This window comes from Podarcis muralis, chromosome Z, assembly GCF_964188315.1.
Source record: "Podarcis muralis chromosome Z, rPodMur119.hap1.1, whole genome shotgun sequence".
Taxonomy (NCBI): domain Eukaryota; kingdom Metazoa; phylum Chordata; class Lepidosauria; order Squamata; family Lacertidae; genus Podarcis; species Podarcis muralis.
The window spans coordinates 10,280,851-10,295,836 of record NC_135673.1 but is presented as its reverse complement, the minus strand read 5'-3'; the positions used below and the strand labels follow the sequence as shown (position 1 = coordinate 10,295,836).

The 14,986-nt window shown below is 47.2% G+C and overlaps 1 protein-coding gene across 1 annotated transcript in view; it reads left to right on the top strand.

Moving 5' to 3' along the window:
- The first annotated feature begins 10,853 nt into the window (after positions 1 to 10,853).
- PHF19 (PHD finger protein 19) overlaps positions 10,854 to 14,986 on the top strand; it is a 37,992-nt gene continuing 33,859 nt past the window's right edge. The window contains exon 1 of the mRNA XM_028715685.2: positions 10,854 to 11,141. The gene's annotated coding sequence lies outside the window, so the exon portion shown is untranslated. The remainder of the gene's footprint in view (positions 11,142 to 14,986) is intronic.

Sequence of the window (14,986 nt, the reverse complement as noted above, 5' to 3'; positions counted from 1 at the left end):
CATTAGGCTGGGGATCCATAAGCTGTCAAACAGAACCAGCGGCCGGTTCAGGCTAAGGGGCTCTTTCAGCCTGGTGCGGCTTGGGGCCTCAGCATGTCTCAGTCTGCTCCTGACCAATAAAAGGTAAAGGGACCCCTGACTGTTAAGTCCAGTCGTGGACAACTCTGGGGTTGCGGCGCTCATATTGCTTTACTAGCCAGGGGAGCCGGCATTTGTCCGCAGACAGCTTCCATGTTATGTGGCCAGCATGACTAAGCTGCTTCTGGCGAACCAGAGCAGTGCACGGAAACGCCGTTTACCTTCCCGCCAGAGCAGTACCTATTTATCTACTTGCACTTTGACGTGTTTGAACTGCTAGGTTGGCAGGAGCAGGGACCGAGCAACGGGAGCTCACCCCGTTGCAGGGATTCAAACCGCCAACCTTCTGATCGGCAAGCCCTAGGCTCTGTGGTTTAGACCACAGCGCCACCCACGTCCTGACCAATGTTCATCTGTAAATAACTGCAGTAGCAGCTGGTGCTCACTGAAACTGATAGGGCAGAAGGCAGGGAGCCCAACAGTAGGTGGCACCAGAACCAATGGCAGGTAGAACCTACTCATTCTAGATCTGTCCCCATTTTCTTCCTGTTGAGTTCTACAAGGGCAATACTGGGACCAATTTAGAGGAAGCTGACAGGCAAGGCCAATCCCTGGACTGGTTTGCAAGTTGGTGGGGGCTCGCAGAGTGCAAGCCGAGGTTCGTGAGGCAATGTCCCATTTGCCATACTGGATTAGCCCACAGTGAGCCTACCAGGCCGAAGCTTGCTCCCCATCCATCTATTGCATTTCCTATGTGCCTGTATTGTGCAACTGCCGAAAAGCATGCACAGAAAGTTCCCTTCCAAGGAAACAGAACCAAACTGGGGGGTGGATTGCATTTGCGTTAAATAAACACTCCAAAGGGCATGTCGAAATGATCTCCTTTAAGCAGGGCCTGGTTGGCAGCTGCAAGTGGAATATCTCCATTTAACGACCTAGGATCTAATCCGAACCATCATTCATTGGGCTCATTGCGCCTTTGTGGTCTTTAATAGGCTCTGAAAGAGGAAGTTGTGACTGGCAGAATGCTGTTTTCGCAGTGCTTCTGCTGGGCCCATCTGGAATGCATTGGACGGTGGCACATTCCAAACACACACTTTTCACATCTAAAGCTCTTGCTTCCACGGACCTACTTGGATGGTGGACTCATCTGGGAGAGCTTGGTTTTCTCAGCTGGGCTGTGGGTGGACAATGGTTTGGGTTGACATGGGATTCACATGCTGAGATTCAGGATAGAGTCTGACAGGTCAAGGGATGGTTCTCATGATGCAGGTCCAGAGTCGGGTGGCACCTGGAGAGGAGTTGGGGAGGATCTGTCTGTACCTACTGGTTTGGGTGTAGAGCAGTGGTTCCCAAATGTTTTCAGGCTACTGCCCCCCCCAGCTTCCATAAACTAATCCCATGTGAATCCCACCCATATCCTATAAAAAGCATTATTCAGAATTGCCATTTGCACAACCCATTAAGAAAGATGATAACACAATAAAATTCAAAGCACATTTATTCAAAATCCAATTAAAATGATTTAGTTTAATTACAGTGGTACCTCAGGTTAAGTACTTAATTCATTCCGGAGGTCCGTACTTAACCTGAAACTGTTCTTAACCTGAAGCACCACTTTGGCTAATGGGGCCTCCTGCTGCTGCCACGCCGCCAGAGCACAATTTCTGTTCTCATCCTGAAGCAAAGTTCTTAACCTGAAGCACCACTTTGGGTAATGGGGCCTCCTGCTGCCTCCGCGCCGCCAGAGCACAATTTCTGTTCTCATCCTGAAGCAAAGTTCTTAACCTGAAGCACCACTTTGGCTAATGGGGCCTCCTGCTGCTGCCACGCTGCCAGAGCACAATTTCTGTTCTCATCCTGAAGCAAAGTTCTTAATCTGAAGCACTATTTCTGGGTTAGCAGAGTCTGTAACCTGAAGCATATGTAACCTGAAGCATATGTAACCCGAGGTACCACTGTAATTCACCAAGACTGATGGAATTGATGCAGTGACGCCAGCTTTTCAACGTAAGATAGTCATTTTCATCTCCAGAGTCCTACAGCTTCCCCCTTGCCTCTTAGCACCCTCCTGGGTAATCCCACTGGCCCCCAGGGGCACCACCACCCACTCTGGGAACTGCTTGTGGACATGGAAGGTGTCAGGGACTAGGAGCTGGACTCCTCTTCATCAGGTGATGGAGGAAAGGACTGGAAACCAAGCCTTATGAGGAGGAACAGTTTAAAGATCTGGGTATGTTTTTCCTGGAAATGAGGAGACTGAGAGGAGAAGTGATAGCTGTCTTCCATTGTCTCAAGGCTTTCACATGGAAGATGGAACAAGCTTGTTTTCTCCTGCTCTGGAGGGTAGGACTCAAACCAATGGTTTAAGTTACAAGAAAAGAGATTCCAACTAAACGTCAGGAAGAACTTTTTGATGATAAGGAACAGTCTCCCTTGGGAGGTTGTGGACTCTCCTTCCTTGGAGGTTTCTAAGCAGAGGTTGGATGGCCACCTGTCATGGATGCTTTAGCTGAGATTCCTGCACTGCAGGGGGTTGGACTAGATGATCCTCAGGGTCCCTTCCAGCTCTACATTTCTGATTCTATGATCTGTGACTCTGAAGGGGAATGGTATGCAGAGCGAGATCCTGAGCTCCTGCTACAGATGAACCTATAGAATCAGTGCCCACCCCCACCCAGCCTGGGTATATGATACTGCTGTCATCTGACCCTGAGGCAGTGGCGTAGCGTGGGGGGTGCAGGGGGGGCCGGCTGCACCGGGTGCAACATCTGGGGTTAGGGCAAATCCACGGGTTAGGGGGCGCAAATCCACAGGTTAGGGGGCGCAAATCCACGGGTTAGGGGGCGCAAATTACTTGCCTTGCCCCGGGTGCTGACAACCCACACTACGCCGCTGCCGTGAGGGCTCCAATGTAGAAGACCTTGGAAGACCTGAGCACCGCTGCCCCCCGCCCCCGCTCTGATACAGGAAGAGGAGACTAGAGAAGGATGAGTCCCTTTACCCAGAGCAGCGCCTTGTAGCATCGCTGGGTGTGCAAGTTAAATGTTAAGCTGCACCTGGTGCCCTTTCTATGAAAGTGCTCAGTCACTTAATTTTTTTTAAAAAAATCATTTAACTAAGATTAAGATGAAAAATGAAATTTTTTGAAGGGAATAAATTTCATTTTATATTGTGTCCCAGTAGGCCTTGTGCTTTCTGCAGGTCTACCACGTGTGATAGCTCAAATGTTCAAGCAAAGGAGAGCAGGTGCAGTTATTAGACTTGGAATTAACAGTGGAAATTGGATCCTGATGAATTGAGCCTGGAAGTGAGGCAGCGACCCAGAGCAGATAGCCGCTGATACAGTGGTACCTCGGGTTAAGTACTTAATTCGTTCCGGAGGTCCGTTCTTAACCTGAAGCACCACGTTAGCTAATGGGGCCTCCCGCTACTGCTGCGCCGCCGGAGCACGATTTCTGTTCTCATCCTGAAGCAGCGTTCTTAACCCAAGGTACTATTTCTGGGTTAGCGGAGTCTGTAACCTGAAGTGCGTGTAACCCGAGGTACCACTGTATTAGCATGATGGAATCTAATTGGCAGGCCCCTTGTCACTAGTGTGGCTGCAGAAGAGCCTTTTTTAATGCCAGCCTGATTTAGAGCGTCTTACAATAGTCCAGAGGGACGCGGGTGGCGCTGTGGGTAAAAGCCTCAGCGCCTAGGGCTTGCCGATCGAAAGGTCGGCGGTTCGAATCCCTGCGGCGGGATGCGCTCCCGTTGCTCGGTCCCAGCGCCTGCCAACCTAGCAGTTCGAAAGCACTCCCGGGTGCAAGTAGATAAATAGGGAGCACTTACTGGCGGGAAGGTAAACGGCGTTTCCGTGTGCTGCGCTGGCTCGCCAGATGCAGCTTTGTCACGCTGGCCACATGACCCGGAAGTGTCTCCGGACAGCGCTGGCCCCCGGCCTCTTAAGTGAGATGGGCGCACAACCCTAGAGTCTGTCAAGACTGGCCCGTACGGGCAGGGGTACCTTTACCTTTTACCTTTACAACAGTCCAATCTGCAGGATGTAATAAATAAATAAAAGTTTTGGGGCCCAGTTCAAAGTGCTGGTTTTGACCTATAAAGCCTTAAATGGCTTAGGACCACAATGCCTCAAGGACCACCTCTCTCCTTATGAATAGACCCAGACCCCGCGATCACCATCTGAGGCCCTGCTTCCTGTGCCTCCTTCTTGAGAGGTCTGGAGGGTGGCAACATGAGAAGGGGCCTTTTCTGCAGTCGCTCTCCATTTGTGGAATGCTCTCCCCAGGGATGTTCAACTGGCACCTTCATTATACATCTTTAGGTACCAGGTGAAAACCAGGCCTTTGGCTAATTAATATTCTACAATATTATTGTTTTGTTTTAACTATTTACTATTGTTTTAACTATTTACTAACTATTTACGGAGCAATGGATCCAAACTACAAGAAAGAAGATTCCACCTAAACATTAGGAAGAACTTCCTGACAGTAAGAGCTGTTTGACAGTGGAATTTGCTGCCAAGGAGTGTGGTGGAGTCTCCTTCTTTGGAGGTCTTTAAGCAGAGGATGCGGGTGGCACTGTGGGTAAAAGCCTCAGCGCCTAGGGCTTGCCGATTGAAAGGTCGGCGGTTCGAATCCCCGCGGCGGGGTGCGCTCCCACTGCTCGGTCCCAGCGCCTGCCAACCTAGCAGTTCGAAAGCACCCCCGGGTGCAAGTAGATAAATAGGGACCGCTTACCAGCGGGAAGGTAAACGGCGTTCCGTGTGCTGCGCTGGCTTGCCAGATGCAGCTTTGTCACGCTGGCCACGTGACCCGGAAGTGTCTCCGGACAGCGCTGGCCCCCGGCCTCTTGAGTGAGATGGGCGCACAACCCCAGAGTCTGTCAAGACTGGCCCGTACGGGCAGGGGTACCTTTACCTTTACCTTTTTAAGCAGAGGCTTGACAACCATATGTCAGGAGTGCTCTGATGGTGTTTCCTGCTTGGCAGGGGGTTGGACTTGATGGCCCTTGTGGTCTATTCCAACTCTATGATTCTATGATTCTATGATACTAATGTTTTTACCTTGTATTTTATCCTGTGAACCACCCTGGGATCTTGTGACAAAAGGTGGTACAGTGGACCCTCGGGTTATGTTACCTTTGGGTAACGTAACTTTCGGGAAGCAGACACGGCAAACCCGGAAGTGTATACTTCTGGGTTCTGCCGTTAGCGTATGTGCAGAAGCACTCTATGCACTGTGCACCTGCACAGAAGCGTTCTATCGTGCCGTGCGCAGAAGCGGTGCCTCTAGTTAAGGACTTTTCTGGGTGTGCACGGCACCCCAAAACAAATTAAATCCATAACCAGAGGTACCACTGTATGTAATTCATAAACCACCACCACCACCACCATCATCATAGCGATGAAATGGCAACTTTTTCTGCATGAGGTTGACCCAGACACCACAAAGAAGCATTAAAAAAAAGAGATGCACAGACAATTAGTTGCATGAGTTATTTATGGTGTCATGACTCACAGTCCTCTATCATGACTCATTGCAAATTTTAGACCTTTGAGTGCTTGTAAACTTCCTTAGAAAATACTTCTTGGGACCACAGAGCAGGAAGCATTCAATTCCCTGGGAAGGCTCTTAATGGTAACGAGGTTGTTTTGCATAGCTATCAACTTTCAGATTTGAAAATAAGGGATCAGCAGCCTCGAAAATAAGGGATCAACAGCCTCACCTGTCCCGGGGACAGTCTACGGGATATCTAACAATCCGGGATAGCAGCGGGAAGCAGCGGGAAACGGCGCTGGAATAAGGGAATTTTCCACAAAAATGGGGAGGTTGACAGCTATGTTGTTTTGTGTCCTATTTTACTGAGGACTGTCCTCTTTTGAAAGCACCCGCTGTTGCAGGGAGAGGCCTGAGGTGAAATGGAAAGGTGCTGCACTATGTGTGCACTGTGTGCTATCTGTCACCCCCCCCCCCGACTCTGCCAGAGCTGCGCTTAACAGCATGGCACAGCTGTGGCTTCTGTGATCCTGCACGATTGTGCAAAGACCTTGCGTGGCCTTCCTGAGACTGCAGTAAGTGAGGTGCTCTGCCCTGCCTACCCAGCGTCTTGGAACCGCCATGTGAGGCCTCTGGAGTCCTCCATGAGATCTCATGGGGCTTTCACAAGATCTCCCAGAACCCAGCAGCTGCTACAGCTGCTTCACCTTGCTTCTCCAGCAGCTGCAAGGTGGTGCCTGTGGAGGCTTCCCTTGGATTCTGCCGCCTGAGGCAGGTGCCTCAGTCTGCCTCATGGATGGCCTGGCCCTGGGCAGTCCTGCTTTGCACCCTCCTTGAGTGACTTTTGGCCCAGCTGGGATTCTGATCATGGCTCTTGCTCACCTGTATGAAGGATAGAGAGGGGTGTGCATAGAAACTGGCCTACATTGCTCCATCCACTTTTGCCTCTGGCCCCACCTATCAGTGTCATGCAGCTTGCCTAGAAGTGAACTGGGCTGAAAATGGCTGTTCACCCCTTGTGAAGCATCTGAGAACCAAGTCTGATAAGGACCAATTGAAGGACCTGTGCGTGCTGAGTCTGGAACAGAGAAGACTAAGGGTGGACATTTTGGTGGCTCTCTTGAAGAGCTCTCATGTTGAAGAAGGAGCAGACTTGTCCTCTGCTTCTCTGGAGGGCAGAATTAGGACCGTTTGGCTGGCCATTATAGGGAAGCAGGCTTCTGCTGGATATTAGAACAAACCTCCAGAAACACTCAACTGCTTTGCTCTGCATCCTCCTTGGGTGGTTTTTGGCCTGACTGGAATGTGTCCTTGAGCTCTGATAATTTATCTATAGATTTCCTGGGAACATTTGCGCTCCGCTGTTCAGCCAAAAAGCCTCCCACAGTGGCTTACGTAGTAGTACAATCAACAGAAGATGCTCCCTACCAGCAGGGTTGCAATTTTGGGGGGGTGGGGGGGGGAGAGATGTAAGGAAAAGGGGACAGGGGAGGAAGAAGAAAACAGGAACAAAAATCTAGGCACTAAACGGTTGTTCCCAGAATGACCAGCTGGCACAGTTCAGGGGCAGGGGGTGCCTCATTGAGCTTGGCCTCTGCAGAAGCTGAAGCCTTGTTTTGTCTGCTTTTGCAGAGGATCATGTCCACGGGGTCCTAGGCACCATCCTCTGATGGGAGACTCACTTATCTTGTTAATTGCACAGTGAAAGCCTTCTATGGGTCATCCAGCCTCTGCTTGTGACTAGTCCCTGCTTGCATGCGCATGTAGTTACTTTTACATACAGAAGTGCATTGGCTGTCAAGGGGAAAAAATATTGAAGCAATTCTTTGAGGCACATGATGAAGCACGACTTTTTCTGATGGATTCAAAATTTCCACGTGACCAGTTGGACAACTTTGTGTGGTTTGTGTATGGCAGCCTCCTTAGCAGGCATTTTCACATACTTGAGCATTCACAACACAAGCTTTCAAGGTAGTAATGTGAACATATTTTTTTTTTTACATTAAAGATAAGATTGAGGCAGTGATTTAAAAATTATGGTTATGGACAGTGTTTTTGTTTCTTTAAAAAAATGTTTAGGGGTACTCTCGTTTCCCTACTCATATTGAAATACTGCCCCGCAATGAGGCCAAACTTAGATTCACAAAATGTTTAGGGGTATGTGTACCCCTGCGTCCCCCCCAGAAAAAAAAGCACGGGTTATGGGCAAGCCGAGTAGAAGGTGGCAGCCTCACTAACATCCCAACACTGGAGACATTTATGGAGGCCAATGATGCAGAATTGACACCAGAAGTAAAACATTACATCACTGAGCACCTGTGTGATTTAGCGACTAGCTTCAGAGATTTCTTCCCTGCAGCAAATCCCGAAAATTCACAGATAAGGAATCCTTTTGAATGTGCTATTGTACAACTAACAACTCTTATCTGTGCACTTGTTGATGTGACTTGTGATGGTTCACTGAAATCATTTTTCAAAGAATGTAGACCAGTGGTGTAATGAGCCCCGCTGGCACCTGGGGCGGCTGCATGGGTAGCTTCGGCACACTGTGAACCCAGCCCTGCGCTGCTTTCGTGAGTGGCGCGCTGCACTCTCAGGGGCACCTAGGCTTCTGTGCCACCTTGGGCTCCATCGTGCCACTCTTAAAGGTAAGTTTAAGAAAAATTAAACTTGTTTGCCCAACTAACTAAACCTTTGCCATTTTTGTGTGGTAATATCACAAATTTTATGGTCTGTTTTTTTGTGTGTGTGTTTTTAGTACAGTGGTACCTCGGGTTACATACGCTTCAGGTTACAGACTCTGCTCACCCAGAAATAGTGCTTCAGGTTAAGAACTTTGCTTCAGGGTGAGAACAGAAATCGTGCTCCGGCGGCGCGGCAGCAGCAGGAGGCCCCATTAGCTAAAGTGGTGCTTCAGGTTAAGAACAGTTTCAGGTTAAGTACAGACCTCCGGAACGAATTAAGTACTTAACCTGAGGTACCACTGTATACCTAAAATCCTTTGCTTATAGGGGACTACCCCACATTTTCTTCAAAAAAATGCTCTGCACAGGTAAGACCATAGAGTTATCAACAATTTCAAAAGTATGGGGCCCATGGCTTGGCTTTTGAAAAAGGGTCTTCAGCTAATTGGGAACTACTGCTCTATCAGTCTGGGAACCCATTTTATTTTATGTTTTAGATATTTTATGCATTAGGCATTTCAACATTCTCTCTCTTTTAAAACAAATATTTATGCTTTTCAGATTTATACATTTCACTAATTTTACAACCATTTTAACATTTCAAAACTTGACTTCCTTCCTCCTCTTTCTGCGGTTCCTTAAATTTATTCTTAATATCTTCTGCATATCCAAATTAACTTAATTTGCTCATTTATTCATCTCCTTCAAATATATACTTTTATAAAACTGCAGCTTATTAAAACAATCCTGACAATGTTCTTATCTGTTTACAATTTATCTGTAAATATTCAATAAACCATTTCCATTCTTTTATAAAAAGTTTGTTGTCTTGATTTCTTATTCTTCCAGTGAGTTTCGCCATTTCTGCATATTCTGTAAGTTTTTGTATCCTTTCTCTCTTTGCTGGGACTTCTTTCCATTTTGGGGCAAGTGAAATTCTTGCCGCTTTAGTAGCATAAGTTTCTATACAGTTTATGTAGTTGTGTCCCTATAATTCCCAAAAGAAAAGCTTCTGATTTTTTTTACAAAAGTTATTTTAAACATCCTTTTCAATTCATTATATATAATATCTCAGTAAGCTTTAACCTTACTACAAGACTACTACATATGATAAAAAGAACCTTCTTTCTCTTTACATTTCCAACACTTATTTGATTTAGATTTATAAATTTTTGCCAACTTACTATATTTTCATAGAGTTTTCTGTTAGACCAAAACATGAAAACATGCTGTAAATTTTATATCCATATTCCACAATTGTTCCCATACTTCCATGTCTATATTATGACCGATACCTATTGCCCAGTGTATCACTGAGGATTTCCCTTGCTTATCCTTTGTCTCCCATTCCAATAATATTTCATACATTTTAGACAACACTTTTACATTACATTCTAACACGTCTCTCTCCAGTTGTGATATTTGTTCCCCAAACCCTCGTATCCTATCTTTCAGGCATTTCAGCATTCTCAAGATGGGGTTACCTTAAAAAAAATAAATGAAAGCTTGACATTAAATTAAGGTAAATGAAATAAAGGAAAAAGAAGGGGGAAAGGGGCGGAAATATTTAAAAAGCAACAGAAAGCAGAGGAAAACAACAATAACAAAAGGATAATGAAATGGAATTGAGGTTAAAGTACAAATGTAGTATATATGAAAGGAGATGAGCTTCTTATTCGCCTCATTAGTTCATGAGTCACCATGGTTTCAGTAAATACATTCCAAATATCATTATATTTGTCCATACCAATCTTCGCCTGAAAGTGATCTGTTCATATGTTGCAAGAGTTGTCACATTGTCTATCCATTGATCAAAGGGGGCCATATTTTAATGCCCCCCTTTGACTAATGAATCAATATCAATCTGTTTGCAGATGTAACGGCATGGAAAATCCATTTATGTTGACTCCTTGTCAAGCCCCTTATATTAGCTACAGACAACCACCAATTTGCACACATCCGAACTGACATGCGACTGCACGTGCGCATCGCCGCAACCTAGAAGTGGCCAGAAGGGGGCGGGGGCGTAATAGGGCGTAGTGGGGGGGGGGAAGTGGGCTTGACACGTGAGTTCAGGAGTTCAGACAGGGCATGCTGAGGGTAGCGGCTAACTTCAGTTCATTATTGGCAGCGTGGAATATGAAGGTACAGTGCATCAGAGCACAGAGACTCATCACGCTTTTATTATCGCCTTTCTACCCCACGTCTCCTTCAAGGAGTTGGAGGTGGTCTTCATGGTTCTTCCCCCCCCCCAATATAATCCTCACAACAACCCTGTGAGGTAGGTTAAACTGACAGGCAAGTAAACAGCTGAGTATGGATCCCGAACATTGGCCCTAGTCCTATATCGTGTTATGTATACAGAGACAAAAGTTTCTCCAATCTTTGCGCAGTGTTTTTTCTTTTTGGAGGGGTGGGCAGTGCGGGTGGGGGACAACGTATCCCTCCCCCCACCTTCGCGCAGTCGAAGCGAGGGCTGTGCTACCGGCGGGATGGAGCCCAGAGGAGGAGCCGGGGGCGGTCTGGTGGGCGGGGAATAGGGAAGCAGCCTGCGCTAATTGCATAAGCAAAACGTAAATAATTCGCGGGAAAAAGGAGAGAGGAAAAAAAAAGAAGATGGCGCCTCACATCCTCAGCATCTTCAGTCTGCAACAGCTGCCTGAGGAGAGACAGACACCTTTCTGAACCTGGTGCGGAGTGCCACGGGGTGCAGCGGGGAGCCCGCTCTGTGAGCCCCGCTGCGGGACTCTCACTGAGTCCGAAAGGCATTTTGGTGCTTTTCCTGCGCGCGCTGCGCCCCGTACTTTTGGCACTTTCTTCTTTCCAATGGAGCAGGAGTGGAACTGAGAAAAGAAAACTTTCTTGATACAGAAAACCGGTAAGATTTTGTATTTGGCGGCGGCGCGAGGGGGTGCGGGGGCGCGTTGCAGAGAAGGGGGTGTCCGGCAGGTCTCCAAGCGAGCGGGTTTGCAGAGAAACTTTGGCGGCGGCGTGCCTTAGGAGAAAGAGTTGCAGAGTTTTCTATTTATTTCTTAAACTTTTTGTGTGTGTCTGTGGGTGGGATTACAGGATTTTGCAAAACCTAAGGCACGCAGCTTGCATGTTCATTAAAAAAAAAAAAAAAGATGAACCGGGACAACAAGATCGTTACGTTTTTGGATATTTAGGCTGTGGATCCTCGCTTAGGGAGCAAGTCACTTATTGAACTCGGCGAGAGGTGCTTTGCTTCCGAGTAAAACGTGTATTCGGGGTCGCAACCACGTTGCGCTTGCAAGCCGACGCACTCTGTCCCTTGCAAAGCAAAGGTGTCCCTTTTGCACGCTTAAGTTGAACGTGGTGCGGGTTACTGCCGAATTAAGGGGCAGAAGATCGAGCCGCCTGAGGGTACCGGGTTGGTGGGGGCGGAGAGGAAGAAAGCTGCCTGTTTTGCTATCAAAAATGAAAGTGTAACCGCTTCTGTATTCCTTTGGGAACTAAAAGTCTCGTGTTGTGGGCTGTAACCGGCTGAATTCTACTCGAGAGCAGACCCACTAGAATGAATGGGCCGGTGTGAGTCAATGCCCACCAGTTTCAATGGGCCTACTCCGAGTAGGGCTTGCAGCAACCCTGATAGAAACTGGGATTCCGCAAGGAGAAGGGTGTGTGTGTGTGTGCACGCGCCTGACTGTGCAGATACTTCATTGACAGTTGCTTGCAAACTTGAGTAAATATGATGAATAAGAAATAGGGGACGCTTAGTTGCGGAGATACCCTGTGCGCGCGACGCTTTTTTTATTAACCGCATCCTTTGACTTCTTTCGGTTTGAATAGACAGACGGTGTGTTGTTAACACCCCCCCCCCTAAAATGTATTTTCTTAAAAAAAATTTTTTTTTACACGGGTCTTTTTTGAATCAGCCAATCAGAGCGCGGTGAGTAGCCGGCTCTTAGTCAGCTACACGCGGGAGATTAACTCTCTTACTTTGGTTACAGTGAGAGCCCCCCAGCCCACCCCCCTAGATAGTGATGCCCCCTGGATTATTCTGAGCAGAGAGAGGACACAGTCTTGATAGTTCGTCAAAGAGGAGGGAGGAAATTGGCAAGGGGCTTGCAGAATAGGTTTGTCGAATAGTATTAGAGCTCAGTGGAACCTCCATCTCCAGGAACAGTATACCAGGGACAGGGAATCTCTTTCACTCACAGGCTGTACTGTATTCCCCCCATGGACAATCTTCTAGGAACTGCATGGCTCTGGTGGGCAGGGCCAGAGCCAAAAGTGTATGGTGCTACAGGTGTGACTCTTACAATATATATATATTGTTGACATGTGTCTGCTTGGAGAGACAGTGGTTGAATGCATCTTCAGGGGTGAAGTCAAACCTTTGGAGAGTTTGGTTGTGCTGCTGCAGATGCGCCTATGATTCCTCTCTCTGCATTCTTCCAAATGGTCAGTAGGTGCATACCAGCCAGGGGTTTTCACCCACACGCAGAAGCCTCTCATCCAAGTGGCATTATCACTGTTCAAGGGTACATTTCAGCCAGGTAGAATTTTTCATGGAGACTACAGAGGAGGGACAGTGAGCAGGTGTAACCTGGGGAAAGGGCTGCATTGTACTGAGGCTGCTCCAAGCACCTGATATCCTATGCACCTTCGTGGAGTTTAGGACTATCCTTGGCAGCTAGCCAGGAAGGCTATGCTCTACCTGCACGGCTGAAGGCAGCAATGCTCTTGAATTCCAGTTACTGGGAAATGCAGGAGGGTAGGGTGTTCTTGTGTTTGAATCCTGCTTGCTGGTCTCCTGCAGGCTTCTGGCTGGCCACTGTGAAAACAGGATGCTGAACTAGACTAGATTTGTCTGATCCAGCAGGGCTGCCCTTGCGTTATTATTATGCTCAGGTAAAGCATGCAGGCTAAAATGAAAACGCTACCGCTGATGTGTGTGAAATCCACCTGTATTGTTTAAAAATTCTGACCACCATGCCAAATTTTCGCATTCGAATTGTGGCAACCAAATTAGAGATGAAAAAGAAAGAAAGGAAATGGATGGGCTGTCCTATCACCCCCCCTCACCTGCACCCCATTCAGTGGAACAGGTTGTTTTAGACTTGCGCTTCTTAGGGCAGGGTTGTTGTGTTTTTTTTTTTTTTAAATTATTGAACATTTTATTTACAACATAACATAACCCCCCCCCCAATACAGAAATACAATAAGCATAACATATAACAATACAAACAACCAAATAAAAGACTTCCTTTATCCTGTGTCTGGCCTCCTTATTTACTTCTTATAAGCTGTTTCCCTTATGAATAATTATTAAGATTTTTCTAATTATAACTTAAATATCCACAAAGTCTCCTGCAGATATTAATCGGAACAAGTCCAGGTATGTATTTTAGGGCACTGTTTTGTGAAGTGTTCTCTGCATTTTCCCCATGCTTTTTGAAACTCTTGCCTAGTGTGATTCTTAGGTCAGGGTTTGTGTGCCCCTTTAGGTGGTACTATGTGTTCCTTCACTCACCACAGTCCAGTGGCGGCACCTGGTGGGGCAGAAGGCAGAGAGAGCAGTTATAGGTGGTGCCAGAGCCAATGAGAGGCAGAGCCAACTAATTCTGGTCTAGTCCCTTGCCATCCTTCTCCCTGCTGACTTATACAAGGGCAACCCTGAGACTAAGGAGGCAGAGAAGCTGGCAGTCCGGGCCATTCCTGGAACTGGTTGCAAGTAAGAAGGCAGGCAGGTGGGGGCTTTCTGAGGTTGGTGGGGATGTGCCCAACTTGCCCAGACAGGCTCACCTGCGCTGCAGTCCAGACCTGATGGGTTTAGAGACCTTTGTGCTCCTTCTGCTAAGAAGGGCTCTGGACATCTGCCACAAAGTCCTAGAGAGATGGAATCGCTGCTTGTCACCCTGAAGTGCTGGGATATTTGACAGCTTTTCCAAGACACAGAAGGCAGAGTTAAGTGATTTTGGTTCCTGCTGCTGCTGCTGCTGGACATTGAGGCAAGTAGTAGCAGATTGCTGTGTTACAGGTGTGTTTAGTGCTGGTGCTTTGTACAGTGGTGCCTCGCAAGACGAAATTAATTCGTTCCGTGAGTTTTGTCGTCTTGCGATTTTTTTCGTCTTGCGAAGCACGGTGTCGGGAAAGTTTTGGAAAAGCTTCAAAAATCACCAAAGTCTTTAAAAACCTCAAAAAAGGCTACCACACCACGTTCTATGAGTTGCTCCTCGAAGTCAAGTTGCAACTGTATTCACGGTGTTAAGAAAAAGAAAACAAACTTGCAAGACGTTTCCGTCTTGCGAAGCAAGCCCATAGGGAAAATCGTCTTGCGAAGCAGCTCAAAAAACAAAAAACCCTTTCGTCTAGCGAGTTTTTTGTCTTGCGAGGCATTCGTCTTGCGAGGTACCACTGTCACTTCTTTTGGGTGTTTGTTTATTCATTTATTCCTGTGTGGCATTTCTACCTCATCCTTTTGGCAAAAAAAATGAAATAAAAAAGAAAAAGGACTTTTTTTCCAGAGGAAAGGTGGGGTTATTGTTGGCCTCTGTCTGTCTCAAGAGACAAAGTGTGCATTAGCAGCCTGGAAGTGACCTCGGAGTGGAAGCCTAGGCAGTGTGGATGGAGGTCCTGAGCTGTCCAAGTGACAAGACCTCCCTCTCGGCCTCACTGATGGGGTCCAAATTAAACAATGGGAAAAGCACTTAACAATTTTTATATGGCAAGAAAAAACGCCAAGGATTAAGTATAAAA